Here is a 15,179-nt window from a genome sequence, read left to right as displayed (position 1 = left end):
TAACTCTTCACTGATTACCATAGGAGGGATTCTTTGTGGACCTCCTCTAATCACATACTGTCTGGTATTAGATCATTCATTTAGCACTTAATTACTACTTTATATGGTATTTAAATTGCTTCTTATATATTGACAATAAGGTTGGACTGGATCAGGGGTCAACAAACTACAGAGCACAGGCCAAATCCAGCCCTTTTTTTGGTTTTGTATGGCAGCAAACAAAGAAAGGTTTTTACATTTTTATTTTTCTTTAAGAAACTTTTTTTTAGAGAGAGAGACAGAGAGAGAGAATATCTCATACAGGCTCCACATTCAGCAAGGAGTCTGATGCAGGGCTTGATCCTACAACCCTGGGATCATGACCTGAGCCAAAATCAAGAGTCAGATGCTCAACTGACTAAGCCACCCAGGTGCCCCAGATTTTTACATTTTTAAATGGTTTAAAAAACCATTTCAGGACATGTGAAAATTACATGAAATTCAAATTTCAGTGTCCATACCATTCTCATTCTTTCACACATTATCTGTGGCTGCTTCTGTGCTACAACAGAGTAGATTATTGTGACAGAGACCAGATAGCCTGCAAAGACTAAAATATTTACTCTCTGGCTTTTTACAGAAAGTTTGCAGACCCCTGGATAGATGACTGCTACAAGCCACTTTCCCTAACTAGACTGAACAATCCTCCAGGGAGGGATCACGTTCATTTTTTTAAAACTTTCCCACAGCTTAACCAAAGCCTAGTGAAGTCCATGCACATAACAGTTCAATAAATCCTTGTTGAAGGCATTAGTGAACTGACGAACAATACAAAACGCACACAGACCTATGAAAGCTTTTATTTAGTATGCTTGGATACAGACAGCTCCATATTCTATTTCTAACGCATAGAGATACAAATAGGACTTAAGAAAGCATATAGTGACAGTGAAAGGAATGTAATAAACACATATGGATACAGACACTCTCCTATTAACTGGAGTGTTCATGTCCAAATTTCTGCTGTTCTCAAGAAAAGAAAAAAGACTAAGTCACTGGTGCACATAAGAAGGCAAACATTTGGAAATGAAAGAAGAAAACATGAGTATGCTGATCCCATTTTCCTTGAGTTTTTTCTTCTCATTCACTCTGGGAGCTCATCACTGACAAACTCACACAGGGATCTGCCACCCATGGAGTTTTCAGTGAGGGAGAGAATTCACCATTAACAAGGGGGAAGGTTAGGAGTGCTGACCTGCAAAAAAGAACCTTCTCCTGTATCTCTAAACCAGTTATAAGAGGCACAGGACACAGAAATGCACGCAGATTCATATATAAGCAACCTTTATAGATCCACAGTGACACACACATAGAAACACACAGACATAAAACCTAAATATAAAATCACATGTGTGAAGATAAGCAGGCGGGAGGGATAAATACAGGGAGGCAACATCATAGGTGCACTGATTTGAACTGGCTGAGTGCCAGGATAGGAGTGAGGCAGCCAGGGGTAACGAGGTCCGAGCACCACCCACCCATCCCTGCTTCCCAGGGGCGGGGGCTGTGCGTGCTAGCGGAGGGAAATGAACCGAAGGGCTAGGATTCTTCACGGCTCCCCTACCCATCCCCCCTCTTCGCTCCAGCTTCTGATGCCATACCACCTCTTCTTTTCCCATCCGCTCCTTCCAGTTCTCCCCAGCGCCTCCTCCCAGCACGGTCATCCCCACCTCGCTCTCGGCTTTCCCCCGCGGTCTTTACTCCAGGGCCCCTCTTGCCTTTTAGTCTTAGCTCTCCTCCGACACGGCTTCCTTGCAGACTGTCCTTGGGGAAGGGGGAGGGGAGCTTGGAGAACGCGGGGAGGAGCCAGGTGGAGGCAACAAGGGAGGGGAAAGAGGAGAGGCTTCCTAACCTCCACTAGCTGATGCTGGCCCGGAGGCTCCGCCTCCTCCTGCTCCTCTTTCTCCACCCCTCCCTCCTCCTCCCAAGGACAGCTCAGATATGGCATCAGCTTCTCCTCACTCCCCAGAAGGTTCTCGGGTCCCCATCTCTGTCTCGGGAGCCATCAGCTCCTGTACATAGTGGGAATCAGAAATTATTTAGTTGCCTCTCATGTTGTCTGCCGAGACAACTGTTTCCTAGCCAGACTGAGACTCCTTGCATTCAAACATCCTCAACAACTAATACTAAACCCCCACTGGCCTTATGCATTATCTCACACCTCTGTCACTCTTTGAACGAGCATTCGTGGAAAGTCTTTGCGCCAGGTTTTGTATTAGGTGCTGAGGATGAAAAGATAAATGAAATAGAGTCCCTGCCCTGGAGGAACATTGAACACCGGTATTATCTGTAGAGGGACGCCAAAAACTCCTTTTATATTTATGTACCTTTCTCTGAGAAAATACAGGGCTACAAAGCAAACAGTGTCCGTGGAGGCAACATGGGCCAAGAACTCCCAGAGCTAAGGGTGCATCCTTTCCTCAGATCCTCTTTACTCTTTCCACTTCACCCAGGTCTTTGTTGCAATGCCTCTCCACAGGCATCTCTCCTCTCCTGACTTCCTATGCCCTCCCTCTTGCTTACTTTTTTTCTGCCCCTGCATATTCTGGCTGCAAACAATAAGAATAAAGATAAAACCACTGGAATACACAAAAGTAACTTTTGTGATGCAAATGTTACCATCCAAAGACAACCTAAAGAATGGAAGAAAATATCTGCAAATCACATATGTGATAACAGATGGATAGGTATCCAGAATATATAAATTACTCTTGCCACTCAATAATAAAAAAGATAATAACCTTGGGGCACCTGGATGGCTTATTCGGGTTGAGCATCTGACTCTTGATTTTGGCTCAGGTCATGATCTCACAGTTCATGAGTCTGAGCCCCCCCTCACTGATGGTGAGGAGCTTGCTTGGAATTCCCTCTCTCTCTCTCTCTTTCTCTCTCTCTGCCCCTCCTGCATGCACACTCTCTTTCTCTCTCTCAAAATAAATAAACAAAGAATTTTTTAAAAGATAATAACCCAATTCAGAAATGGGCAAAAGGTCCGAACAGATACCTCACCGGTAAAGATACACAGATGGCAAATAATCATATAAAATGATGCCCAGCATCGTATGTCATCCGGGAACTGCAAATTAAAACAGAGAGGTACTACTACATATTGTTAGACTGGCTAACATCAAAAAAATTAATAATAAACCTGATAGTACCAAAAGCTGACAAGAATGTGGAGCACCAGGAACTCTTATTTTTTGTTGGTGGGAATGCAAAATGGTACAGTCACTTTAAAAGACAATTTGGCAGTTCCTTACAAAGCTAAATAGAGCCTTACTGTATGATCCAGCAATCACATTTCTCTAAGTATTTACCCAAATGAGTTGAAAACTACATCCACACAAAAACCTGCACACAAATGTTCATAAGAGCTTATTCATAGTTGCCCAAAACTGGAAGTAACCAAAATGTCCCTCAAAAGGTGAATGGATAAACTGTGATGCATCAATTCAATGGAATAGTATTCAGCAAGAAAAAGAAATGACCTATGAAGCCAAGAAAAGATATAGAGGAAACTTAAATACATATTGCTTAGTCAAAGAAACCTGTCTGAAAAGGTTACATACTATATGTTTCCAACTAAGTAACATTCTGGCAAAGGTAAAACTATAGAGATAGTAAAAAGATCAATGGTTTTCAAGGGCTTAGAGAGGGAATGATAAATATGTAGAGCACAGGGGGCTTTTAGGCCAGTAAACCTATTCTGTATGATGCTATAATGCTGGATACATGACATGGCATATTTGTCAAAACTCATAGAACTTCACAACACCAAGAGTGAACTTTAACATAAACTATGGACTCTAATCAATAATAATGTATCAATATTGGCTCATCAACTGTAACAAATGTACCTCACTAAGTAGTAATAGTAAATGGAAACTGACCACAGGAGAGGAAACTCTGTGTGCAAACTGCTCAACTTTCTGTAAGACTAAAACTTCTGTAACAAAAAAAGTCTACCAATTTAAAAAACATATTCTGTTCAGTGAAATATCTAATAAAATTGTAATATTAAAAAACAAAAAATGGGCAAGGGTTTAGACATTTCTCTAAATAAAATATACAAATAACCAATAAACATATGAAAAGATGTTCAACATCGCTAATCACTAGGGAAATGCAAATCAAAACCACAATGAAATTCCACTTCACATCTATTAGAATGACTATTTTAAAAAAAGGAAAATAACAAGTATTGGAGAGGATGTGAAGCAAGTGGAACTCTTGTGTCTTGCAGGTACAAGTGTAAAGTGATGTCGTCACTATGGAAAACAGCTTGCCAGTTCCTCATATTAAACAGAGTTACCATATGACCCAGCAATTACACTCCTAGGTATATACCCAAGGAAAATGAGCACATATGCATACACACACACACACACGCACACACACACACATGCACACACACACATGCACACACACACACATGCACACACATACAAATGTGTACACCAGTGGTCATGGCAGCATTATTCATAATGGGCAAAAAGTGGAAACAGGCCAAATGTCTCCCGTGATTAATGAATAAATAAAATGTGGCATATCCATATAATAGAATATTACTTGCCAATAAAAAGAATGAAGTACGGATACCCTGCAACCATAAAAACATTACGCTGAGTAAAAGAAGCTAACACAAAAGACCTCATACTATATGATACCATTCATATGAAATAGGCAAATTTATAGAAACAGAAAGCAGACTAGCAGTTGCCTAGCACTATGGGGAAATGAGAAGTGACTGCTGGTGAACACAAGATGTCTTTTGCAGGTGATGGAAATGTCCTAAACTTAAAGTGACTGCAAAACTCTATGAACATAGTATATACCATTGAATTGTACACTTTCATTTTAATGAAGCTGAGCTTATCAATTGTAGTTGGCCCTTGAGTCATGTGGCCCCTATGCAATCAAAAATCTGTGTATAAATTTTGAATCCCAAAAAACTTAATTGCAGTTCACCCTTGAACAACATGGGTTTGAACTGCATGGGTCTACTTGTGCATAGTTAATAGTTACTACTGTTAGTAATTAACTTTTGGGGGAGTCAAAAGTTATACGCAGATTTTCAACTGCATAAGGGGTTGGTGCCCTTAAGCCCTGTGTTGTTCAAGAGTCAACTGTACTAATAGCCTACTGTTGACTGGAAGCCTTACCAATAATGTAAATAGTTGATTAATATGTATTTTGTATATTATACATATTATACTGTATTCTTATAAAGTGGGCTAGAGAAAAGATTATTAAGGAAGTCATAAGGAAAATACATTTATAGTACTGTACTGTAAAAAAAACAAACAAACCTGTGTATAAGTAAGTGGATTCACACATTTCAAACCTGTGTTGGTCAAGGGTCAACTGAATTTCCTTCATGAATAATGTCTTCGGTATTGTATCTAAAAAGTCATCACCATACCCAAGGTCACCTAGGTTTTGTCCTATGTTATCTTCCAGTAGTTGTATATTTTTTCATTTTATATTTAAGTTTATGATCCATTTGTAATTAGTTTTTGTAAAGGGCATAAAGTCTGTGTCTAGATTCACTTTTTTGCACATGGATGTCCAGTTGTTCCATCATCTTTTGTTGAAGAGACTATCTTTGCTCAATTGTACTGCCTTGACTCCTATGTGAAAGATCAATTGATTGTATTCATGAGGGTCTATTTTTGGGCCCTCTATTCTGTTCCACTGATCTAGTTGTCAATACTTTGACCAATATCACAATGTCTTGATTAGCTTCACAGTAAATCTTGAAGGTGGGTAGGGTCTGTCCTCCAACTTTGTTCTTCTCATTCAATATCACGTTGGCTATTCTGGGTCTTTTGTCTCTTCATATAAAGTTCAGAATCAGTATGTTGATACCCATAAAATTACTTGCTGGAATTTTGATTGGGATTGCATTTAATCTATATATTAAGTTGGGAAGAACTGACATCTAGACAATATTGAGTTTTCCTATCTGTGAACATGGAATATTTCTCTATTCAGTTCTTCTTTTATTTCATTCACCAGAGTTTCTAAAATTTTCCTCATAAAGATAATGTATATATTTTGTTAGCTTTATCCTTAAGTATTTCATTTTGGGAGTGCTAATGTAAATGGTAGTGTGTTTTTAACTTCAAATTCCATTTTTTCATTGTTAGTATACAGGAAAACAATTGACTTTTGCATATTAACCTCCATCCTATAACCTTCCTATAATCACTGATTAGTTCCAGGAGTTTTTGTTAATTCTTTGAGATTTCCTGTGCAAACAATCATATCACCCATGAACAAAGACACTTTTATGTCTTCCTTCTCAATCAGTACAGTTTTTATTAGCTTTTCTTGACTTGTTGCACTAGCTAAGACTTCTAGTACAAGGTTGAAAAGGAGTAATGAGAGGAAGCATCTTTGCTTTGTACCTTATCTTAGTGGGAAAGCTTCAAGTTTCTCAATATTAAGTATGATTTTAACTGTAAGTTTCCACTGATATTTCTTATCAAGTTGAGACAGTTCTCCTATAATCCTAGTTTACTGAAAATTTTTATTATGAATGGGTGTTGGATTTTGTCATATGCTATTTCTGTATTTATTGATATGATCATGTGATTTTTTCTATTTTGATCTGTTTATGTGATGAATTATATTAATTAATTTTGAAGTGTTGAACCGGCCTTGAATACCTGTGATAAATTACTCTTGATCATGGTATAGAATTCTTTTTATACTATTTTGGATTCAATTTGCTAATTAATTGATTTTCAAATGTTGAACCAGATCAAATGGCTTTTGATCATGGTATATAATTCTTTCTATACTTTATTGAATTCAATTTGATAATATTTTATTGAGGATTTTTACATCTGTGTTCATAAGAGATGTTGATCTGTAGTCTTCTTTTCTTTTAATATCTTTGTCTGGTTTGGGTATTATGGTAATGCTGACCTCGTCGAATAAGTTAAATGTATTCCCTCTGCTTCTATCTTCTGAAAGAGATTATAGAAAACTGGCAAAATTTCTTCCTTAAATGTTTTATAGAATGCACCAGGAATCTATCTGGGCCTGGTGCTTTTTTGAAAAGTTATTTATTAGTTCAATTTCTTTAACAGATTTATGCCTATTTGGGTCATCTGTTTCTTCTTGTGTGAGATTTGGCACATTGTATCTTTCAAGGAATTGGTCCATTTCATTTAGGTTATCAAATTTGTGGGCACAGAGTTGTTCATAATATTCTTTTGTTGTCCTTTTAATTTCCCTGGAATCTGTAGTGATGTCCCTCTTTTATTTCTGATAGTAGTAATTTGTGTCCTCTCTTTTTTCCCCTTAGTTAGCCTGTTTAAGTCTTACTGATTTTATTGATATTTTCAAAGAACCAGCTTATGGTTTCATTGATTTTTTATTTTCAATTTTATTGGTTTCTGCTCTAATTCTTATTATCTCTTTTTTTCTGCTTACTTTGGATTTAATTTGGTCTTCTCTTATAGTTTCCCAAGTTGGAAACTTCAGTAATTGCTTTTAGACCTTTTTTTCTTATATATGCACTCAATACTATAAATTTCCCTTTAAGCACTGCTCCCACTACATCCAACAAATTTTGGTAAGTTGTGTTTTAATTTTCATTTTGTTCAAAATATTTTTAAATTTTTCTTGATATTTCTTCTTTAATCTATGTGTTATTTATGTGTTGTTTAGTCCCCATGTATTCAGGATTTCCAGTTTTCTATTATTGGTTTCTAGTTTGATTCCATTATGGTCTGAAAACAAACATTGTAGAATTTCTGTTCTTTCAGTTAAGGTATGTTTTATGGCCCAGAATGTGGTCTATCTTGGTGAATGTTCCATGTGAGCTTGAGAAAAATGTGTATCCTGCTGCTGTTGGATGAACTGTTGATGTCATTTATATCCATTTGATAGATGGTGTTGTTAAGTTCAACTATGTCTTTACCTATTCCCTGTCTGCTGAATCTGTCCCTTTCAGAAAGAAGAGTGTTGAAGTCTCCAATTCTGATAGTGGATCTATTTCTCCTTTCACTTTTGCCTCAGGTAGTTTCATGCTGTGTTGTTAGGTGCATATACATTAAGAAGTTATATCTTATTGGAGAATTGACCCCTTTATCATTATGCAATGCCCTTCTTTATATTTGATAACTTTTTTTACTTTGAAGTCTGCTCTGTCTGAAATTAATAGAGCTATTGCTCCTTTTTAAAACTAGCGTTAGCATGATATATTTTTCTCCCTCTACCTTTAATCTATATGTATCTTTATATTTATGGTGGTTTTCTTATAGTTAACACATAGTTGGGGCATGTTTTTGTTTAACTCTGACAATACATTAATTGATGCATTTAGACCATTGACACTCAAAGTGATTATTGACATAGTTGGGTTAATATCTACCACATTCATTTCTGTTTTCTATTTATTGCCCTTGTTCTTTGTTCCTATTTTTGTCTTCTACTCTTTTTCTGCCTTTTGTGGTTTTAACTGAGCAGTCTATATCATTCCATTCTCCTTTCTTAGCATATCAGTAATGCTTTTTTACTTTTTCAGTGGCTGCCCTAGAGTTTGCAATATTTATGTACAACTAATCTAAGTCCACTTTCAAATAGCACTATACCACTTCACGAGTGGTGTGAATACCTAAAATAACAAAATAATCCTAATTCCTTTTTCCTATCCCTTGTACCATTGCTGTCATTCATTTCAGTTATATATAAACATACATAAGCATATACAGTTGATCTTTGAGCAACACTGGTTTAAATTGTGCAGGTCCACTTATATGCAGATTTTTTACAGTACCGTAAATGGATTTTTTATTCCTTATGATTCGCTTTTTTTCTTATGATTTTCTTTTTTTTTTAATTTTTTTTTCAATGTTTTTATTTTTTTTATTTTTGGGACAGAGAGAGACAGAGCATGAACGGGGGAGGGGCAGAGAGAGAGGGAGACACAGAATCGGAAACAGGCTCCAGGCTCCGAGCCATCAGCCCAGAGCCCGACGCGGGGCTCGAACTCACGGACCGTGAGATCGTGACCTGGCTGAAGTCGGACGCTTAACCGACTGCGCCACCCAGGCGCCCCTTTTCTTATGATTTTCTTAATAACACTATCTTTTCCCTAGCTCACTTTATTGTGAGAATATAATATATATAACATACAAAATATGTTAATTGACCACTTATGTTATTAGTAAGACTTCCAGTCAACAGTAGGCTATTAGTAGTTAAGTTTTGGGGCAATAAAAAGTTATACATAGATTTTCAACTGTGCCCTTAACCCCCAAATTAGCAACAAATTCCCTCAATTAGTCTGAGAAAGTCTATTTCTTCACTTTTAAACAATAGTTTTGCAGGGTACAGAATTCTGGTTCTGATTTATTCTCTCTACATTTCAAATGTTTCACTTCACTCTCTTCCTGGTTGCATAGTTTCTGAGAAGAGGTCAGATGTAATTCTTACTTTGCTCTTCTATAGGTAAGGTGTTTTTTTCCTTTGGCTTCTGGTACTTTTTCTTTATCTTTGATTTTCTGTAATTTGAAAATAATATACCTAGGTGTAGGAGCTTGATTTTATTTATTTATTTATTTATTTATTTATTTATTTATTTATTTAGCATATTACTGAGCTTCCTGGATCTATGGTTTGATGTCTGACATTAATTTGGAGAAATTATCAATCATTGTTGATTCAAATATTTCTTCTGTTCCTTTCTCTCTTTCTTTTCTCCCTCTGGTATTCTGATTATGTGTATGTTACATCTGTTGTAGTTGTACCACAGTCATTGGGTATTCTGTTATATGTTCTTCAGTCTTCATTCTCTCTCTCTCTCTTTTTGGTTTTTGAGAATTGTACTGATATATCCTCTAGTTCAGAGACTCTCCTCAGCCATGTTTAGTTTACTAATCCAAAAGGTATTCTTCATTTCTGTTATAGTGGTTTTTTTTTTTTTTAATTTCTGGCATTTGGGAGGGGGTGCTTTTTCTTAGGATTTCCATCTGTCTGCTTACATTGCTTCTCTGTTTTGCATGCTATTTTATTCATTACAGTCCTTAGTACATTAGTCATAGGTGTTTAAAATTCCTAGTCTGCTAATGCCAACATCCCTGCCATGTTTGGTTTTGATGTTTGCTCTGTCTTTTCAAATTGTGTTTTTTGCCTTTTTATATGCCTGTAATTTTTTCTTGATAGCCAGACATGATGTAATGGGTAAAAAGAAGTGCTGTAAATAGGCCTTTAGTCATGTGGTGGTAAGATGTAGTGAGGAAAGGAAGCATTCTATAGTCTTATGATTACATTTCAGCTTATGCCTCTAGACTGTGAACTTCACAAGCATTTCTCAGGTTTTTCTCCCTTTAGGTGGGACAGGATGGCTAGAATGGGCTAGAGTTGGGTATTTCTCCTCCTCAGGTCAGTTAGGCCCTGGTTAACTAGTTTCCTCTGAAGGCGGGGCTTGTTAACAGGAAAAGAATGCTCTCATGTATTTCAAATGTTTCCTTTTCTCCTCACCCTGTTGGAAGTTCCAGGGGATTTTTCTGATATTGCTGTGAGAATCTAATTGAGCTCCTGAAAGTAAATCTCACAGTATTATGGGGACTCCCTTTGACTCGGTCCCCCTGTAGTTTTTAACTCTCGGAATTCTACACTGAGCCTCCAACAACTTGTTACCTCATCACTGGTTCCGAGAAGACATCCGCTCATGGGTCTCTGCTCTAGGAACCTGTGATTAACTCTACTTGCCTATCTGTCTCTCCAACTTTGGGGCTAGCAGTTTCTTATGAATCCAAGAAGAACTGTTAATATTTCAGTCTTTTTACTTTTACTTATTACTTATTGATGTGGTGATGACTTCCAAGCTACTTACATGAGGAATGAGAAGTTGGAATTCCAAAGCCCAAATTATATACTTTAAGTAGGTGAATTTTACGATATGTGGACTATATCTCAATAAAGATGTCAAAGTTTTGGGAAAGGAAAAGCTGGAAAAGTTCCCCCTACATTCTGGAGTTTCTAACTTTAACATAAAGATTGAAATTTGAGAAGAAATCCATTCCTGCCTCCTTCTACCAAATACCAACTCTTTATTTATTTGTTTGCTTGTTTTTTAACTGTTTATTTGTTTTGGGGGGAGAGACAGAGAGACAGAGAATAAGCAGGAGAGAGGCAGAGAGAGAAGGAGACACATAATCCGAAGCAGGCTCCAGGCTCTGAGCTGTCAGGACAGAATCTAATGCAGGGCTCAAGCTCATGAACCATGAGATGATGACCTGAGCCAAAGTCAGATGCTCAACTGACTGAGCCACCTAGGCACCTCTCAACTCTTTTTTTAAAAAAATATTTTATTATTAGGGGTGCCTGGGTGGCTCAGTCGGTTCAGCGTCTGACGTCGGCTCAGGTCATGATCTCGTGGTCTGTGAGTTTGAGCCCCGCTTCGGGCTCTGTGCTGACAGCTCAGAGCCTGGAGCCTGCTTCAGATTCTGTGTCTCCCTCTCTCTCTGCCCCTCCCCTTCTCATGCTCTGTCTTTCTCTCTGTCAAAAATAAACATTAAAAAAATAATAATAAAAAAACTTTATTTTTAAGTAATTTCTATATCCAATGTGGGGCTCAAACTTACAACCCCAAGATCAAGAGTCACATGCTCTACCAACTGAGCCAGCCAAGTGCCCCTACCCAAAACCAACTCTTAAGTCTTCATTGAAAGTGTATTACTGTACATTGAAAGTGTATTACTTCATTGACTTACTGTATTAATTAGTCTACTTTAAGTAGGTAAAAGCAAGGAAATGTCACTGTTACTTATAGTCTTATCCCAAGACACTTGATCCTTTAGACTCCTTTTTCTGTCCAGGGATCAATCATGCCCAGGAGTTTCTGGAAAACTATGTAAGCACAAATCAAGGAAATACTATCTCAAAAGGCACGTAGGCCACTTTCAAGTCAGTTGGGGGTGGGAGTGCCAGAACAGAAGCATTTTCTCAGAAGTACTTAGGCCTTGCTTATGGTCATCTTAGTGCAATCTCCAAACTTGAAGATGTTATTTTCTGAGAATTATGCTAGTAAAAACCAACACAAAATAGAGACAGCTGATGGGAAAAATACATCATATTGAGAAATAGCTATAAATGTCTTCCACTTTTTAAAATGACTTTAATTAATTAATTAATTAATTAATTAATTAATTAAGAGTGTGTGCAAGCAGAGGAGGGGCATAGAGAGAGGGCAAGAGAGAATCCCAAGCAGGCTCCACACTGTCAGCTCAGAGCCAGAATCAAGAGCCATCCAGGTGCCCCTATATAAATGTCTTCCTAATAAGAATCTTGAGAAATCCCTATTCATTATTAATTCATACATTCAACAAACATTTATTGAGGACTCATTATATGCTAGCCACTGTGCCAGGTAATGAGTTATAATAAACTCTTACGAGTTTAAATCTGGAGGGACTATCAAAGGTTCACAGGAAGTTTACATTTCACTGGACCTGGGATACAATTAAAGAAATAAATAACCCAACTAATAATTATAATGTATCAAATTCTTATGACATGAATATATTAGTTGAGGGTAAATGAATTAAGAGAAAATAGAACCTGGATAGTAAGAATTTGGCACTGTTTATTTGTACTGTTCCTGAGTAAAACACTAAGGGATACAAATATTCCAGCATTAGAGAGATGGATGAGATAATGAAACAGTGATTAGCTCTTTAAAAATAGATTTTCTTATCAGGAGACTATAGATGCTGGAGAGGATGTGGAGAAACGGGAACCCTCTTGCACTGTTGGTGGGAATGCAAATTGGTGCAGCCACTCTGGAAAACAGTGTGGAGGTTCCTCAAAAAAATAGACCTACCCTATGACCCAGCAATAGCACTGCTAGGAATTTACCCAAGGGATACAGGAGTACTGATGCATAGGGGCACTTGTACCCCAATGTTTATAGCAGCACTCTCAACAATAGCCAAATTATGGAAAGAGCCTAAATGTCCATCAAGTGATGAATGGATAAAGAAATTGTGGTTTATATACACAATGGAGTACTACATGGCAATGAGAAAGAATGAAATATGGCCCTTTGTAGCAACATGGATGGAACTGGAGAGTGTGATGCTAAGTGAAATAAGCCATACAGAGAAAGACAGATACCATATGTTTTCGCTCTTATGTGGATCCTGAGAAACTTAACAGAAACCCATGGGGGAGGGGAAGGAAAAAAAAAAGGAGGTTAGAGTGGGAGAGAGCCAAAGCATAAGAGACTCTTAAAAACTGAGAACAAACTGAGGGTTGATGGGGGGTGTGTGGGGGGGTGGGTGATGGGTATTGAGGAGGGCACCTTTTGGCATGAGCACTGGGTGTTGTATGGAAACCAATTGGACAATAAATTTCATATATTGAAAAAATAAAAATAAAATAAAATAAAAATAGATTTTCTTTAATTTTAATCCTAAATTCCAAGACCATATGTTTCACTTTTACCTACTTTTCTGTTTATCAACCAACTTTTAAATTTCAAATATAGTTTCTAAGGAATGTGAACAACTTGTAAAGGGTATTTTAGCTGGCTATGGTTGATTTATCTTACATATCAAAATTTGGATACATAATTTTATGGTAGATTGATGATGGGAGAGAATTTTGAGATCTGGGCAGTTGTAGGAAATATGATATATGTCCAACCCTCATCCCTCTAATGCGGGAGGCTGAGAAGCATCCCTCAGAACAGGTACATGAAGCCTACAGGTAAACACAGTATGGTGGCTAAGGAAGAGGGGGTTGAGGAAGAGGTCTAAACATTGCCATACAAACTAGGGTGCCTAAGAAAAGTGTCAGGAGTAAATTGCACAGCTTATTAGAGTTTAGGACCAGGAATTACAAGAGCAAAGCAGCAAGATAGATAGACAAAAAAAGAGATGAGACCAACAAATTCTCCAGGCAAACAAACTAAGCCAGCAGCTGAATTTGAACTCATTCCAAGATTACTTTCATTGCTGGTGTGGTTTAATGGGGCTGAAAAAGGATACCCTGGACACTTCCTCTAAAGGAGAAAGCTGAAATGTCCTCGGTTTGCACTGGGGCCCTCTGATAGGCTTCTCAAGGGGGCCTATGCCTGTTCTAATGATTTAGGTAACTAGGGGGCTGGTGGAAATCTAGAACTTTGTCCAACTATAATCAGCTTTATTCAGTTGTTGCGGTTGGTAGCTAAAATTCAGAATTTAGAGGACTTGGCAGACAATGACGGGAGAAAAAAAGGACTGAACCCAAAAGAGGGCCAGCTGGACTGAGAAGCCCATGTGGTTAAAATCCACTATTTCTTCTTTCTTGTACTATCTGGTGGTGGTCTTCCTGTTTTCAGCATGTCAGGAAAAGCTAATATGCACATAGAAATGCCAAATGATATCTCACCTCATATGTCATGCCTTGGTAACAAACAATGAAAGGCATATTCTTTATATTAAACAGGAAGAACAGGAAGGTATTTAGAAGGTCCTCTTGGACTTCACAGAACTCTCCAGATACCAGTTAGCTACTGAGATGTTGGCATGAAGTCTAGGCAGAGAGTAGGTGCAAAAATTATAGTTATTATAAAAGAAGGCATTCTGGAGGAGAGAAGTGTCCAAAGATGTTTAAAGACAATTCTGCAACACCTAGATAGGTGCTTTGCTCTGCTTTATTTTTCTTCAAAGCACTTATCACTACTTGATTTATTTGTTTATTATCTGTTTTCCTCACTAGAATGTAAGCTCCATGAGGACAGATCTTTTTTTTTTTTTTCCATCCTGGATCCCCTTGAGTCTAGAACAGTGCCTACCATGTAATAGGTGCTCAGTATTTGCTGACTGAATGTGTGAAACCTAGAGTAATGCTATTTCCTATTCTTCTGGGTTAGAGTCATATCTGGACAACTGCCATACCTACTTCTCATTCCCAAATGTCCTGGTACACCATTACTAGCATCCTGAGCTAGTAGGGCACTTCAGTAAACCAGCTGAAGTATTCTAAAGTATGTGGTTCATATGCCCTGACCATTAGCTCTGCTAAGTAGTGGGTAGGTAAATGAAGATATAGAAAGCTTTGGACAGTACCCTCCAAACCAGTATAAAGCTAGACATTATTACCAGAAAGTTGAGTAGATCATGAAGACAGAACATCTC

At 37.7% G+C, this 15,179-nt stretch overlaps 1 protein-coding gene across 3 annotated transcripts in view; it reads right to left on the bottom strand.

The window, feature by feature from the left end:
• Positions 1 to 15,179, bottom strand: part of PFKM (phosphofructokinase, muscle) — a 43,533-nt gene that overhangs the window by 21,858 nt on the left and 6,496 nt on the right. Inside the window, exon 1 of one of the 3 annotated variants that reach the window (XM_015065815.3) lies at positions 1,758 to 1,871. The exons of the other annotated variants lie outside the window; for them this stretch is intronic. The gene's annotated coding sequence lies outside the window, so the exon portion shown is untranslated. Of the gene's footprint in view, positions 1 to 1,757; positions 1,872 to 15,179 lie in introns of those variants that run through there. 3 annotated transcript variants of the gene reach the window in all.

Source organism: Acinonyx jubatus, chromosome B4 (genome assembly GCF_027475565.1).
Source record: "Acinonyx jubatus isolate Ajub_Pintada_27869175 chromosome B4, VMU_Ajub_asm_v1.0, whole genome shotgun sequence".
In the NCBI taxonomy this organism is placed as follows: Eukaryota; Metazoa; Chordata; class Mammalia; order Carnivora; family Felidae; genus Acinonyx; species Acinonyx jubatus.
The sequence above is the reverse complement of the archived record's forward strand: the minus strand, read 5'-3'. Positions and strand labels throughout refer to the sequence as shown.